This window comes from Neofelis nebulosa, chromosome 4 (genome assembly GCF_028018385.1).
Source record: "Neofelis nebulosa isolate mNeoNeb1 chromosome 4, mNeoNeb1.pri, whole genome shotgun sequence".
Lineage (NCBI taxonomy): Eukaryota > Metazoa > Chordata > Mammalia > Carnivora > Felidae > Neofelis > Neofelis nebulosa.
The window spans coordinates 100,085,288-100,102,409 of NC_080785.1; the positions used below are offsets into that span (position 1 = coordinate 100,085,288).

A 17,122-nucleotide genomic window follows, 5' to 3' on the forward strand; every position below is an offset into this window, starting at 1 on the left:
TCAATTCATTTTCCTCTTCGCCAGTCAACGGAAACTCACTCGAAGCCTGATTTCCAAATGAATCAATGTTATCACCAGATGTCATCCTGTCAAGCAGCCCTTCTTGAAAACAAACTTTTCCTCAGCCTCGGAGAAAATGTAACTTTGGTGAGCCTGTGCACAGTTCTGTATGAAAGTTTCACATGCCTCACGTTGGCTGTATTATTAGTTCTTGGTGGACGCGCTTCCTGTCCCACGTATGGTTTTGCCATCATCCGCGATGTAACTGATATTTTATGGAGCCAACTGCTCCATGTCCATCGGCACCTCCACACTCCCATGCTTCCTCAGCAAACCCCTGGGCTTCCAGGAACAGTTACGACACCCGCAGGAAAATGCTGCTGCCACGAATAGACTGAACTCAAGCATGAGGCCTTAACCCACGCCGCCCAAGAGAAACTCAGAGACGTTCGTGCTGAGATAACAGACACAAATTTCCTCATGCCCCTAAATGAAGAGAACTCTCAGATGCTAAGACAAGGCAAATGAAAAGCAAACAAAAACCCTAACACAAACAAAACCCCAGTCTCCGGCAGAAAGTCTCCTGTCAGAATTAGAATGGGCATAAATGCAGTGTCCTTGTCCAAAAATCACATCTTCATGATTGATTGTGTGCGGACGTGAGTAGAAATTACTGTTTCCAGGAACAGAAACCTGGGTCACATTGTGAAAGCACAAGGAAACGTAGTGAGAGGTGCCTCACAATCAGGTGAGAGACATTCTCGCTTTGTGTATCATTAACTAGGACTCAAACCTGCAAAAAAGTAGTGGAATGAGTATATGGATTTGGGCACCTATGTGACTGGTTGATTGACTGAGTGATTGATGTTTAAGGTTTATTTATTTTCAGAGAGAGAGAGAGAGAGAGAGAGAGAGAGAGAAAGCTCAGGGATGGGGCAGAGAGAGAGAGAGAGAGAGAGAGAGAGAGAGAGAGAGAATCCCAAGCAGGCTCTACACTGTCATTGTGGAGCCTGACCTGGGGCTGTAACTCACAAACTGTGAGATCACGACCTGAGCCGAAACCAAGAGCCGGCCCCTTAACCGACTGAGCCACTCAGGCACCCCACCTATGTGATTTATTACTAACCGTGTGTTACCAATTTTGGTTATCGATTCTCCAGGCTACATGACAAACACAACCACCAACACAAGAGCAATTCCACTTAAAAAGCACAGAAATGTGACCTCTATAATTTCAAACATGGAACGTAGAACTAAAAGAGTAGAAGGTAAAAGAGCTACAACGGACAAAGGGGCTTTACAGGCCTGACCCCCTTGTGAGCAGTTCACAGGCACGTACGTTTGGAAGGGACCCATTAGACCAGTGAGTTCATCTCTCTCTAGATGTCCGTTGAGGAAATCAAGACACAGCCTAAATGGTTTCTCAAAGTACCATTTAAGTTTGGATTCTTTTGATTAAATTAAATGGCCCACCTGAAAAGGTTGGGCGAGTTAGAAAGGTGGGACACATAAAGGTGACCGAGTAAACTTTTGTCCTATATGGGTTTCCATATAGGTTTTGGGGCTAGAACCCACAACACTCTCATTAACCATATAACTGCTAACGAGAGAAGCCCTCTGAATCCCTGACACCCAATCCAATTTCAGAATGAACAGACCTTTAGCAACATCATCAGAATCACATTCATTATCTGCAAATTGCTCGAGATGCAGCACCAGCTGGCCCCACCAGTGGCTGACGCCAAGGGCAGGCGGCTGTCATTAGCCCTGCACAGAAATGACATTCATCTGCTCGCCACTGTGCTCGGTGACATTTGATAGGACAGCATGTTTTGAACTGTTGAAAAAGGTATCTAAACTTGATTCCATAGAGATAACTCGGGTGATAGAAAATTCAAACACTTTCTTCAAAACCAATGCTTCTATAATAAATATAGAAAAGGTAGGAGCCCTTGGGTAGCTCAGTCAGTGGGGCATCCAACTCCAGCTCAGGTCATGATCTCACGGTTTGTGGATTGGAGCCCCGAGTCGGGCTCCGTGTTGACAGCTCGGAGCCTGGAGCCTGCTTCGGATTCTGTGTCTCCCTCTCTCTCTGGCCCTCCCCAACTTGCACACGCGCGCGCTCTCTCTCTCTCAAAAATAAAAACATTAAAAATGTTTCTTTCTAAGCAATTTTTTTTATATTCATTTATTTTTGAGAGAGAGAGATAGAGTGCAAGCGGGGGAAGGGGAAGAGAGAGAGGGAGACACAGAATCCGAGGCAGGCTCCAGGCTCTGAGCTGTCAGCACAGAGCCCGACGCGGGGCTCAAACCCACAAACCGTGAGATCGTGACCTGAGCCAAAGCCGGACGCTTAACCGACTGAGCCACCCAGGTGCCCCCCCACCCAAAAAATACATGTTTTTTTTAAAAAGAAAAGAAAAGGCAGTTCTGGGGAATAAAAACCAGTTTCATCTTATTTGCTGCATTTGTGGGGCTGCGTAAAACTTAAGAGCAGTGGACTGTAGGTCTAGTTTTTGCATGGGCCCTGCACTACGGAATAACAGGGAAACGGGAGCACGCTTCCCACTGAACATGGCTTTACCGCAGGACTCCAAATGAGGCTGGAGCTAATGCTACTGATGTAGATCTTGCCACAGTAATTAAGGTGAACACTCAGCCTGACAGGGAGCCACCTAATCTCACCCTCTGGGGCATTTCCTGTACTCCTCAAATACATCTGCAGGACTCAGCATCTAATTGAGTTGTCGGGCCAAATGCAAAAGAAGCGAGGGACAAGTGTACAAAATCTCACCCACAGTATTGCGTTATAGGCCATTCTGCTCTCACCACAGCAGGGATCTCAGGCCCAAGGGGAGGACAGAGGCAGCTTCGTGCCAGTACACCCTTCTCCCGTGGGTGCTCACAACAAATTAGTGTTGGACCTGGTGGCACCAGTGGCAGCTGGTGCCTGGTGGCAGCTCTTCCGAAGAATGATGGGCCTTCTCTGAGGCAAGTTCAAGTGCTCCTCAAGGACGCCTGCTTGCAACTCGTCAGGGCCAGAGTTTAGAACACAGTCCAGGCTTTTTCGACCGACGGCTTTGGCATTTCTTGAAATATCCCCCTCTCCTCAGCCCCGCTCTCTGGCAGGTGACGATCAGAGGCAGGCACATGAGAGCAGGTCGGAGGGGATGACAGCCGACCATGTGTTCCCTCCAGCCGGTACGTCATCTCGTTTTCCCCGAACTGCTGCTAGTTTTTCAACCCACATACCTCTCTGCATTAGGAACTGCTATCAGCAGAATCTTTCGAGACAACAGCTTCCATCACTTTTTACCCCACAATTATTGGTAAAAGACTCACTGATGATATTCTATTACCATAGCTCTTTTCTAGATATTGCTGATCCTTTTCATTCAAAGGGCCAATTTTGCAAAGTTGAGGGCATCCTCCTTTACATTTAAAGCACAATACCACAGGGGTGCCTGGGTGGCTCAGTCGGTTAGGCGTCCGACTTCGGCTCAGGTCATGATCTCACGGTCCGTGAGTTCGAGCCCTGCGTCGGCCTCTGTGCTGACAGCTCAGAGCCTGGAGCCCGTTTCGGATTCTCTCTCTCTCTCTCTCTCTCTCTCTCTCTCTCTCTCTCTCTCTCCCCCTCCCCCGCTCACGCTCTGTCTCTGTCTCAAAAATAAATATAAACATTTAAAAAAATTAAAAAAATAAAGCATGATACTGTGAAAATGATACTAATCTTTACATTAGAAATTGGGCTGAAAACATTGGCTTTATTATTTGGCAACCTGGTGATCTTGGGCAACAGGGATGGTGCTCTCCTAGCCCAGGGTGGTGCCTCTCTAGCTGTGCTGCTGAGAAGGTCAGATGAGATCATGATCAAAGGAGAGGTGTCAGGCACGGCGCCTGACATCTAGAAGAATATCCCATATCTGGAAAAATCAAAATCCACACACCCAAAAACCTCATATATGAAAGTATAGTTTGTCTTTTATAAAATACGCAGCTATAGGTTAGGTCCTTGAAAACCAGAATGCTGTTTGGGTTTTCAGGGTTAAAACGAGATTTTCTTCTACAACTAAGGGGTATTGCTGCCTGCAGATAAAATTTTACCTTTCAGTAGCCTCGCACCTTGAAGTCAAGACGGTTGTCTTTAAATTTTTTTTAATGTCAATTTGTTTTTGAGAGAGAGAGACAGAGAGACAGAGTGCGAGTGGGGGAGGGGCAGAAAGAGAGAGAGGGAGACACAGAATCCCAAGTAGGCAAGTAGGTTCCAGGCTCGGAGCTGTCAGCACAGAGCCCAATGCGGGGCTTGAACTCACGGACCACGAGATCATGACTTGAGCCGAAGTTGGACACTTAACCGACTGAGCCACTCAGGTGCCCCATGAGATGGTCGTCTTTAAAAGAAAGATGTAGAAAGAGAAGATATATACAGTATTTTAGAAGTCCAAATAGTAACAGATTACTCCTTCAACACACATGGCTTGCCATTCCTTGGTATCTCCGGCCATACATCTAAGTTAAGCTTTGACTTTTAATCAGGGCTTAACGTGCGCACTTTTCAAAAGTCTAGTGAATCTTTCAAGCTGTAAAATTGGTGTTTTTGTAAATCATATGTTTTCTACTCTTTTCAAGGCTTCTATGTTATGTTTTCTCTACTATTTGGTCATTGTCTCTGAATCCTCAATTGCATGGCCATTTCATGAATCCCAATTCCATGGGAAGCTGGAAAAGTGGTATTAAAGAAAGCACTCCCTCTGGGATGGCAGACAGAAGAGAGGCCTGGGGACAAGGCTTCTTGCCTGTGTGTCCTTAGCCTGCCACCTCACACCTTTGTACTGGCAGCTTTTCTATCAGCAAACAAGGGTGTGCACCTTACAGACCATCTGAAGTCTTTTCTTAAAAAACAGACATTACGATCAAACTAAAAATACACATGTCACCCTTGATGCATTATGAAGTACAGAGCATTACCTAGCAAGAAGTCAGGCTGGAAAGCTGAATTTGCATCTCATCAATGCTTTGGGCAGCTTGTGGTGACAGGAGGTAGAGAAAACAGCCCAGCAAGTTGGAGGGAAGCATGGGAAGCAAATCTGGCAGGTGGGGCATTTCCCAGCACTGATGCAGCGAATGCCGGTTCCCACAGTTGCCCACACACCACGGAAAGGAGCTGTCCCCTCGAGAGGCTAGAGAGCACGAGGAAAGGCGAGGCGTGGGCCCAATTTGGGGATCACGGTTCCAGCCACCTACCAGTAAAAAGGCATTTTGAGAAACGCCAATGCACTGGTTGGTACATGACATAAAAGAGTGGTGGTTAAGTCTTGTGTGTTTGGAGATGCTCAGGGTGAAGGCTGGAGTGCTGCATGAGATGATTCCTCAGCTGAGACATGACTGGTTTTAAAATATTTCAGACACGCAAGGGTGGATGACGAAAGGAAAAAATAAGCTTGCCGGTCAGGGGCTCTGGGTGTGTGTTTTGACTTCTGAGCGTTAAGCAAAATAAATAAAAAGTATTAAAAAATCCATTGGTGGCACCTCCCCTTCCAGATCTCTCCTGGAAAACCACTTCTGATGTGCACCAGAGCGGCTTATTTAAACATGCCAATGGCAGTGCTCCGTCTATCAGCGAACAAATCCAAAGCAATCTAAGTGTTCATCAATAGTGGCAGGCTACACCGAGGGTGAGGCAAAAATCACACAAGTGAGGCTGTTTGTTTGTTTGTTTCTTTCTTTTTTTAAGTTTATTTTGAGAGAGAGAGAGGGAGAGAGAGTGCACGTGCGAGTCGGGGAGAGGCAGGGAAGGAGAGAGAGAATCCCAAGCAGGCTCTGCACTGCCAGCACGGAGCCCGATGTGGGGCTCGAACCCACAAACCATGAGATCGCGACCTGAGCCAAAACCAAGAGTTGGATGCCTGACTGAACCACCCGGGCGCCCCCAAAGGCGGCTGTTTCATACCCACTGCAATTTGGAAAGCTCTCAAGTAAAGTGAAATGAAGTTAAAAAGAAAACGATGGCACAACAAGTATATGAACCCATCTGTACAAAAGTAGGAACAAAACTTATTTTTATGTGAACATGCGTTTGCATGTAAAATACAGAGAAAAACTTCTGGAAGGACACCTCCCACACGCTTGATAGTGTGAATAGGATCTGAGGGCATCTGAAAGCATGGTCTTGCTTCTTACTAACATCCAACTTCCTGTAACCACTGAACTTTTCCCCAAGAGGATGTGTTTTTGTATCGTGTCATGAAAATACAGCCAAATCGGGCTCTGCACTGACAGCATTGAGCCTGCTTGACATTCTCTCTCTTTCTCTCTCTCTTTCTCTCTGCACCTACCCCACCCGCTCTTTCTATCTCTCAAAATAAATAAATAAATTGGGGAACCTGGGTGGATTAGTTAAGCGTCCGACTTCAGCTCAGGTCATGATCTCACGGTTTGTGGGTTCGAGCCCCACATCAGGCTCTGTGCTGACAGCTCAGAACCTGAAGCCTGCTTTGGATTCTGTGTCTCCCTCTCTCTCTGCCCCTCCCCTGCTCGGGTTCTCTCTCTCTCTCTCTCTCTCTCTCTCTCTCTCTCTCTCTCTCTCTCTCAAAAATGAATGAATGTTAAAAAAAATAAAAAATAAATAAATTAAAAAGGAGCAGGAGCCCCTGGGTGGCTCAGTCGATTAAGTATCTGACTTCAGCTCAGGTCATAATGTCACGGTTTTCGGGTTCAAGCCCCACATCGGGGTCTCTGCTGCCAGTGTGGAGCATGGAGCCCACTTTCGATCCTCTGTCTCCCTCTCTCTCTGCCCCTCCTCTGCTCTCTTTCTCTCAAAAATAAACATTAAAAAAAACTTAAAAAAAAATTTAAATACAGCCAAATAAATAAAAAAACAGACAGAAAAAAAGGGGAGGGAGTGGAAGACAAAGGGAAGACTAAAGGAATGCAGGACAGCAAGGCAAGCTGGTGAATTCCAGAGCTTGATGTTTTCATATGCAAAGGGCCAGGGGTAAGACAGGCCACATTCTAGTTCAAGTGGCAAAGGCCTTTTGTTCCAAAAAGAAAACAATGTCAGCATTAAAGAAATGGGGTTCATAATGGAGCTAGGTCCCCATTAGCAGAATGAAGGAGGCTTTCATCAGGACTGACAGACAAGGATGACCACCACCCCCCCTCGGGTAATCACAGGGAAAGTCAGATGACTGTGGAGGCCACATGCCCCAGGTGCACCCTGTAATTTGTATCGTAATGAACTATTACCTTAGCAAAATCATGGGCCAGGCATTTAATTTGCAAGTGCAGATGCCTGGCAGTTGACGTGAAAATTACTCTGAAATTACCCCTGTGTAATCTGAACAGCCAGAAGTGTGACCAGGGTTCCTCAGGGAGAGTTGCACATGGGAAATTGCAGGCTGTGGGGTGACATTTCCAGCAAAGGTGTTAGATGCACCTGTGTTCTGACTCATGAAGAAGTCCTAGAACATTTCCTAGGAAATGTTTTGCAGCTTCACAGATTAGATTTTGGGGTCTTCCTGGGGTCCCTGGCGCCCAGAGGGCCTCCCCTGAATTGATCCCATCTTCAGAGTAGAGGCACATGGGGACCCAGAGTACAGAGTCTGAAAACAGGCTTTCTTCTTGGAGGTGACCATCGTGTTCCTGACTCGGTACTTCAGGCTTCATGGGCTGTTTATGCAGATGAGAGAGGAATGAGCAGGTAGCACAGGTGCCACAGATGTGGGGAAGAATGAGCTTTTTACTCTCCTCCCTTGTATCAAGCTTTGAGGAAGAAGATCACGATTTACATTTATCTCCCTCCCTGTGGGCCACCTCAATCAGCTGCCAACACACATTCCCTTCCCCCCTCTGATTACACGATTAAGAAGAGAAGCTACCACAACCAGTTCCTTTCTTCCATGGCCCGCCACACGGGAGGGAGGAGCTGAGGAGGAGGAGGAGAGACCGATGCACATCGGGTGTTAGGATGTCTCCCGCTCACCTGCACAAGTTCCTGTAAGCTGTGAGTCAGTCAGCCCTTTCTGCATCCTGACGAGAGCAGGGCAGGGCTGGGGTTCTAACCTGGGGACACCGGTGTTCACGCACTGATAAACCTCGTGGGGAACCTTCTAACTCGTCACAACATCACAAAAATCGTATGAGAAAAATGCCACTCTCTGATTCCTCCTTCAAAGTTTGATCTTGTTCTGAACACTCCTAATAAAAATCATAAATCCTTGGTGTTCATAAAACACGTTTTGCCATACCTTTTAAATGCTTTCCATGCTTCCGGTGCAAACTGCCTTTTGTTAAAGCGATGGCCCTTCCTATTGTGGTCACATAGACTCAGACTCCTAGAGTGAACATCCCTGAGATCCCCACCCTGCAACAATTTCACTCAGTAGGCACCAGGCAGAGTCTAAGAATATGCATTTAAAAACATTTTTTAAATGTCTATTTATTTTTGAGAGAGAGGGAGACAGAGTGTGAGTGGGGGAGGGGCAGAGAGAGAGAGAGAGAGAGAGATACAGAATCCGAAGCAGGCTCCAGGCTCTGAGCTGTCAGCACAGATCCTGACGAGGGACTTGAACTCACAAACCGCGAGATCTGACTGAGAAGCTTAACCGACTGAGCCACCCAGGCGCCCCAGATTATGCATTTTTAATAAGTGCCATTGCTGGTGTTAACGCTAAGAAACGTTGGGATTAAAGGGATTGTGAATCATGCTCAGAACACAGACTTATACACACGTAATTGAGAAGCGTCTCGAAATGAATATTAAATAGTGCTCACGTGAACTGCTGTGCTGGGCACCACGACACGGTTTTGCCGACTTCGAGTTCTCGGTGGAAACGCGCAGCCTCTGAGCATTTGTGGTCAGATGTGAATAGCACCCTCGTGGCGGTGGGGGAAATATTTTCCCTTGTTTCAAGTGGGCAGTGGGAGCAGTGAAAGCCTAAGTAAACTCTGACCATTAGATAATGGGCCATTATAACTCTGGACAACTTCCTGAATGGCTCTAAAAAAATGCGTCTCTCATTTCCTGCCTGCAGGAAAGAGAAATATTAGGATAGGATTGTGTACCAAAAAAATGCAAGCATGCAAGCCTACAACAGGAGGTGGACAGAGTGAGGGAGAGGGGCACAGGGTAGGGGAGAGAGGGAGAGGGAGAGACCGATTCATGGCTTAGAAGGGAAAACACAAAGGGAAAATAAAAATGCTGTTCTCTCATGGGCCGTCAAAGCCCCACATCTCACACATCCCTCCGGCTCGGCCTGCCAGCTGCTGTTTGTCCACAGCTGGGTGGCCACCCTCCATCCTTGGCCCCCCCGCCTGGGCAGGGGAGTCAAGGTTGCCCAGGCTGGGGGTCTCGCCCCGGTACCCTGAGCAGCAGGGTGGGCAGACAAAAGGAAGGGGAGAGCGATAAAAGCAGGACAGAAAAGAGTCACCCTGCAGCTCCTATTAAAGCAGAAAACTCTGGAATAGATGGTTTCATTCCAAGAGACTGCCAGGAAAGAAAAGACATGGCCGACAGAAAAGCCACAGCTTCATTTTTTCCCAGACTCTAGTGATACGTCTTTTCATGCTCTCTTTTCCTCCAACGGAGCAAAATCATCTCACTTTTTTGGATTACCACAGGCTTTTTTTTTTTTCTTTTCTTTTTTTTTTTTATAAATCTTACAAGCTGTCATTATGGTTTTAAGGCATTAAGAGTGTCCCCGGCTCAGAAGCCCCTGATTCTGTACTGACCAGCTGCGTGAACCTGAGCAAATCACCCTCTGAGATTCACTTTCCTCCACTGGACACTGGAGATATTAAGCAGGGAAATTGTGAACCAATATAGAAATTACACAATTCATGAAAATTACTTAGCACAGGGCCTGGTATATGTAAGTGTTTGACAAACAGCAGCTTTTTTTTTTTTTTTTCTTTTTCTTACATTTATTTATTTTTGAGAGACAGAGAGCACACAAGTGGGGACGGGCAGAGAGAGAAGGACACAGAATCCAAAGCAGGCTCCAGGCTCTGAGCTGTCAGCACACAGCCCGACGCGGGGCTCAAACTCACGGACCACGAGATCATGACCTGAGCCGAAGTCAGATGCTTCACTGAGCCACACAGGCACCCTGACAGCAGCTTTTAAAATACTATTAATAATGGTTTTAAACGAGGTCCAAGGCATAAAGGAAGTCGTTAGTGGAATAAGGTCATGTGTTCCTGGGGCAGAGTGATGTTCAAATCATGAGTATTGTCCAACTCAGGGTCCCATGAAACATGGGGCTAAATACACATGAGCTTGAATTCTGCATCTCCGCTGTGTCTCGTGGGGCCGTGATGAACCCCCATTTCCTTATCTTCACAGTAAAAAGTGAGTTTGTGAAAATTAAGAGATACAACGCAGGCGTTCAGTCGGTTAAGCATCCTGTCCTTGGTTTCGGCTCAGGTCATGATCTCATGGTTCATGAGTTCAAGCCGCACACAGGGCTCTGTGCTGACAGCCTACTTGGGATTCTCTCTCCTCTCTCTCTCTCTCTCTCTCTCTCTCTCTCTGCCCCTCCCCCACTTGTGCTCTCTCTCAAAATAAAGAAAATTTTAAAAAATTAAAAAGAGGTATGATGTATAAAGAACCTAGTGTTGCCAGGAGACAGAAACCTCAAATGCTAATCCTCTCCTCTGTCCTGATACTTAGCAAATCTTATTTAGCAGACTTTCACACCACTCACTTTATGGTATGGCTAAAACTAAATTTCTAAATGTTCAGGGATTCTTGTCCAGTTCCTTCAGATGTATTTTCAGAAAGTAGGAGAAATATTAGTTTTGAAGCACCAACCAAGTACTGGACTCTTTTGTTCCGTTGGAGAAGAGAATCATCCTCATTTTATAGAGAATCAAATGGGCCCAGTAAGATGCAGCCATGTCTGGGGGTCAAAGAGCACAGAGCCTACCTGACCCGGGAGCCCATGCGTTTTCCATGCCACCAAACAGAAACCCGTGGAAAAACAAATGCACGCTGGAGACCTCAAGAATACAGGAATGACTTGGGTTTTTGTAATATTGAGAGGATTTGTAGGAATGCAGTGCAAAGAGGGCGACTATGTGTCAACTCCCATGCCTCCGGCAAGATCCAACTCATAATGTGGCTGTTAGTATTTTTTTTTTCAACCTGGTACGCGTCCCTTACATGATTAAATATGAACTACCTGTGCGAATGTTTTTATTCAAGGCAGGCTGACTGCTGTCCACTTTCGAAGGCTGCTGGTGTCCTGATTTTCTGTTGCTACAAGGATCATCTCAGGTTCTAGAGACCCAGAGAAGGCAAGGAAGTACCTTCCTTGGATCTGAGCATGCCCTTCATTCCAATGAAAATGTGCCACTGCCACGTTTCTGCTGTTTTTCTGTTTGTTAAAGATTATGGACCGGCCGTACTCCTCTGGAATTCAGACAAGTCACCGAACTGAGGGGGCCATGAAGGAATGCAGGCAAGCACCGGGCTGGAATGAGTGCCCCAGGACACCTCCTCACTCCCATCGGAGGCCAGAACACCAGCATGCCAAATTCCTCCTCCCCATAACTGCCCTCCAGCAACCTGAAGACAACTATTATATCCTCCCTTTGTTTTCCCTCAGAAAAACATCCCGCTCCACCTTTATCTGTTACTGTGACTTTTTCCCAGTGCCTTCCCCACCTCTGGGCCTGGTCCGGTTTGCAAACACCCCTCCCCCGTGCAGCTCTGGAACTGAGCACTTCTAACCCACAGAAGCTTGTCCAGCTTCCCATTTCCTTCTTATCCCTTACTGCAATTCAACCCAAATGAGAGATGGATAATACTCTGGCGATCAGGCAAATGGCAGCAGGGAAGGCATTTTGCAGAAGTCATTAAAGTCCCAAAGCGAAGTGGAGCTAGCCTGGGTGGGCCTGACTCAATCAGGTGAAAGCTTTTAACAAATGTCTGCGCCCTTCCTGGCAGGAGATACTCAAAGCAAACAGTTCTTCCGTGAACAGGCCCCAGGAAGGGGCAGCCTCTAGGAGCACGGGCCTCAGTCCTGCCGCCTCCGGGAGCTGGATTCTGCCAACAACCCGGATGAGCCTGGAGAACAGTGAGCTCCAGATGAGAACCTGGCCCGATCACAGCCTTGGGAGTCCCCAGGAACACAGGCATGGAAACAGTGCGATGATACGTGTGTGTTGTTCGAAGCCACGACATTTGTGGTAACTTGTGACATCATGGTCTGGGCTTTTATTTCATTATGGTAAAAACTACCCCAACTGTTTTTCATAGGTGCGTTTATTTGTTAGCCAGCTTTCCTCTACCCTGTGTCTCGGCAGCTGGCTTTGGCCTGACCTTGTCATGGATAAAGTCCCTAATTCTGTTCCATTTATCGTGGGCTATGTTTTAGGATCCTCATCTAGCCAACCTGTGTGTTATCATCTCTCCTCATTTCTTGTATTCAGAAAACCTGGGTACTCACTGAACCTGGACAGTCATTCCTAGCATGCTGCCACTGACCCATGTACATAATAACATACAGACACAGGGGATTTCATTTCACCAAAGACTCCTCAGTATATTTAAATGTTAATGACTGGTTGCATTATATTAGTGAAGATTATATATATATATATATATATATATATATATATATTTACTTCTTAGAAGTTTATTTATTTATTTTTGAGAGAGGGAGGGAGGGAGGGAGAGAATCCCAAGCAGGCTCTGTGTCATCAGCACGGAGCCCGATGCAGGGCTTGAATCCACCAACCGCGAGATCACGACCTGAGCTAAAAGCAAGACTAGGATGTTTAACCGACTGAGCCACATAGGTGCCCCTAGTGCACATATTTCTGAAACACAATTTTGGCTAATGAGTAGCAATTTATTTTCAGGGAAAAGATAATTCTCTTTCCTCAGTTTCCAATAATCATCGGTAGACCCACCATAGGTCTCCACTTGGCCTAGAAGCAAGCTCTGGATACGTATGATGCCTCACAGTATCACTTCTGTTACAATGCAGATAGGTTTTCCTGCCCCTGTACGAACTAATGGTTGTCATTCTCATAATGCGCTCATCAAAGGCAATATTCTACAGAGAGCTGTAGACCATTGGCACAGGCATCTGCTACAGTCCTTCTGGGACTATGGCATGAGCTCAGTGGAGTGAGTCGTGAAGAACATCCAAAGGAAGCCCTTCAACTTTAGAGGGCCCACACGTCATCTGTCTGTGGCCCTGTTGATACTGCAGTGGTTGAGACCACCAAAATCAAAGCCCCCAAGGAGGAGGGTGTAAATGACTGTTGGGAGTTGAATTGTTCAGTAAGACATGTTCGAGTCCTAATCTCTGTCTGGTACCTGTGAATGTGACCTTATTTGGAGACTGGTACTTTGAAGATGTAAGTAAGTTAAAGTGAGGTCACACTAGATTAGGGCGGGCCCCTAATCCAACGACTCATGTCCTTTCGGGAAGAGGGAAGTTTCAACACGTATACAGAGAGGAGAATGACGTGTGATGATGGAGGCGAAGATGGGAGTGGCTCGTCCGCAAGGCAAGGAACACCAAGGATTTCTGGCAACACCAGAAGCTAACATGACGCAAGGGAGGATTCTTGCCTACAGGCTCTGTAGGAGCCAGCCTCTGCCAACCCCTTGGTTTTGGACTTCTGGTCTCCAAACCTGGGAGAGAATAAATTCCTATTGCTTTAAGCCACCCAGTTGGTTGTAATCTGCTATGGTTGGTTGTATTTGCTATTAGTTATTAGGGAACTAATACACTATGATTGCCCGGAACAGGCCACTCCCACCATACCTCCAAGTGAGGGTCTCAGACAGAGGTGACTTCCAGAAATGCGTAGACAGAGGGACTGACAGTCTATAAGGGGCCTGAAAATGCAGACCTTGGACAGTAATCCTTCATGAAACAAATCCTTGTTTGAGGTTCTGGAAAATAACCTTATGAAGATGCTTTGCTCCCTCGGTGGTTTTGTGTCTGAGGAATCTGCCACCAGCTGAGTTTAAAAACGCTGTTTCTTTGCGAGTCATAGGTAGGAGACAAAGGAAATGAAAGGAAAACAAAGATGCTTAGGAAGAAAGTATAGGGTAGGGGGGCAAAAGGGAAAGAAGAGAAGGTGAATAAGGTGAGGTTGATGCATCTCCTGTAGATGCATGAGGTTCAAGGCTACGCCTCTACTCAACCAGGTCCTGTGAACACAGTAATTATGTCATGCAACTTTACATACAGCTATATGTATATGTCATGATTTCAAAATGCATTTCGTACTTTGGTTTGGTTAAAAATGCTCAAAAGCCACTGAACATTTCTATCTGGCAGCCTTTCTAGTGCCAACTTTTCATGAGTCTACACGTGGCTTCAAAACTCCTTACAGAATAAGCAAGAAAACACTTAACAGCATGTTCTGGAGAGAGGAAAACAGCTTGCAAATTAAAAACAAACAAACGTCACCCACTCTGCTGCCAGCAGGCACCCAGGAGCTGTGCAGAAATGGTCACTCCTGTCCCAGGGTAATCTGGCAATCGCCAATATCTAGGGTACATGTCCCAGGCCGACACTACATCAGAAGATAATGTTCCTTCTGCTCCCGAAAGCCCACAATTGATAACTGCCCTGTTAATCATTTCCACTCCCTATCTGCAAGGAGCTTTGCCAAGCAAGGCACATTTCAAAATGCTTTCTGTTTAAATGGCTGTTGCTTTTTCCATGAGGAAAATTCTACCTGTAAAGAAAAAAAAAGTCCTACCTGGAAAACTCTTTGATATAAACGTGGCAATCAGGAGTACCTTCCAAGCATTCAAAATACAGGACTGAGCTTTCATTCTTTGATGTACGCCTTTTGTGGGGCATTTTCCTAATGTGCAGTGACATGGGTTGGTGTGTGTGTGTGTGGGGGGGGGGAGCTTACCATCACCAGCACCCCCACCTCCTGATAAATGATTAATGTCACTGGGTCACCTTAGATTGTAGCTCAACATAGAGGAATCTTCCCCATTCGTTCCTACCACACCCAGGTTGCAGTGACTGATATTTGTTAAAAACACAACAAATATAAACAAGAGTTTCTGATGATTAGAGCTATATAATAACTCTTGAAATCAGGTAGTCTTTTCTCCAAATGGTGCTAGAGCAGTTGGACATCAGAGGCCAAAGGATGACCTTCTAACTAACCCTCACACACTATACAAATATTAACTCCAAACGGATCCCCGATTTAAGTCTCAGATGCAAAGCTATGAAACTTTTAGAAGATATCATAAGAGAAAACCTTCAAGATTTGGATTTTGGCACAAGGTTCTTAGATGTGACATAAAAAGCATGAGCCATGAAAGAAAAAAAAAATGGAGAAATCAGACTTCACAATTAAAAACTTTTATTCAGCAAAAAACCCTATAAAGGGGTTGAAAAGCTACAGACTGAGAGTAAATATTTGAAAACCACGTGTCTGCTCAAAGACTCATATATAGAATACACAAGAAGCTCCCAAAATATACAAATGCTCACTTCTGGCAACAGCCTAAATGTTTCTAGCTCTGGAAGATGCCTGGGCCAGGGGAGAAAGGGCTAGTTTCTCACAAATGATTGGCCTCTTCCTTTTCTCTCCTCAGGTATTTCAGATGCTTCACCAATGATGGAAGGGAAGAAGAAAACAGGACCCACGTCTCAGGTGTGAAATTTAAGGGGGCACCAAAAGACTATAATCAGGACAAATAATATTTATTGCAATATTAAAAAAAATTTTTTTTAATGTTTATCTACTTTTGAGAGAGAGAGAGAGAGAGAGAGAGAGAGAGAGAGAGACAGAGTTTGAGCAGGGGAGGGGCAGAGAGAGGAAGACACAGAATCCAAAGCAGGCTCCAGGGTCTGAGCTGTCAGCACAGAGCCTGACACGGGGCTTGAGCCCACAAACCGTGAGATCATGACCTCAGCCAAAGTCGGATGCTTAACTGGCTGAGCCACCTAGGCGCCCCCTTGCAATATTTTTAATAACCTGAATTAATGTCATAAAATGCATGATGGACCAAGTATCGAAATGTAATGCACACAGGATTCAATGCCCACCTCATTCGTTACCTAATTCTGGCCACAGAAAGAAAAACAATGGAAAGAACACAGCTTTCGGGGTGGGAGTTTCAGTTTATTTTCTCAGGTGATTTTCAGCACATACTGAGGACCATTCGCGCTCCTCCTGCGTCTGATGGCAGCCACTCCAGGCCCCTCTTCTGCCCTGCAGCACTGAGCCCCCACAAAGCGTTGGCTTACTCCCCTGTCTGCCCCCTTCCGACCCAGGGATCCCTGCTCTGTCTTCTCCCCTCTCCGGGTGCTCCATTCCAAGCCCCTCTGTGGGTGTTTCTTCTCCACCCAGCCCCGGACGTTGGCCCATCTATTCCTGCCTCAGTCTCCCCGGTGGGCTAATTTACTCCCTGCTCCCTCCTGCTGGCCAGGCTTAGGAGCCACTGCGTCCAGAATGCCTGTGGCTCAGAGCAGAAAAGCGTGAAGGACTCCTGAGCAGTGAACTCATTTTCTCTGAACGTAAGCTCCCTGCCTGGTACCTGGAGGTGGGGAAAGACGTGTGAAAGATTCGCCATGCTACCAGAAGACGTGGGGGCTCCACAAAACAGTGGAGTTCTTGAAACTCTTTCTTGTCTTTCTTACCCCATTTCTGTGTGGAGAGGGTGAAGGTAGATGCTCTGGGACCCAGAAACCTAGGGCTGTCCACGGGCAGCCCAAACTTCTGTCCTGAGCAGAGCCCCATGTTGTGGGCAGGGTGCTGGGATCAGAGGAAAGGACAAAGTTTGTAAACTCTTTGTATACTTAAGTATTATCTGGAATAGTACATTCAGCATACATCCTAAGAATTAAGGGAAATAAAGTAAAAAATATATATATATATTTTTAAATGTATATGGTACCTCTAGAGACGGTGTGGTACCTAAAGGTATGGCTGTAAGGGGAAAGCTTTCTGGCACTGCTGTGGGTTTGAGGGAAGGTATGGGGGGCCTGGAGGGCAGGCCCTCCCACCATTGGCCACAACAGCTGTTCCCCTGTTCCCCTACCTTCCCCTCCCCACCCGCCCAAAAGGCAACAGAAGGCTCAGGAACTGGAACGTATCACCAAGGGGGAAGGGATAAAAACTC

General features: G+C 46.4%; 1 protein-coding gene across 2 annotated transcripts in view; it reads right to left on the bottom strand.

Annotated features, from left to right (window-relative positions):
* Nucleotides 1–17,122, bottom strand: part of EGFR (epidermal growth factor receptor) — a 212,608-nt gene that overhangs the window by 128,904 nt on the left and 66,582 nt on the right. Inside the window, exon 1 of one of the 2 annotated variants that reach the window (XM_058725517.1) lies at nucleotides 8,773–8,898. The exons of the other annotated variant lie outside the window; for it this stretch is intronic. The gene's annotated coding sequence lies outside the window, so the exon portion shown is untranslated. Of the gene's footprint in view, nucleotides 1–8,772; nucleotides 8,899–17,122 lie in introns of those variants that run through there. 2 annotated transcript variants of the gene reach the window in all.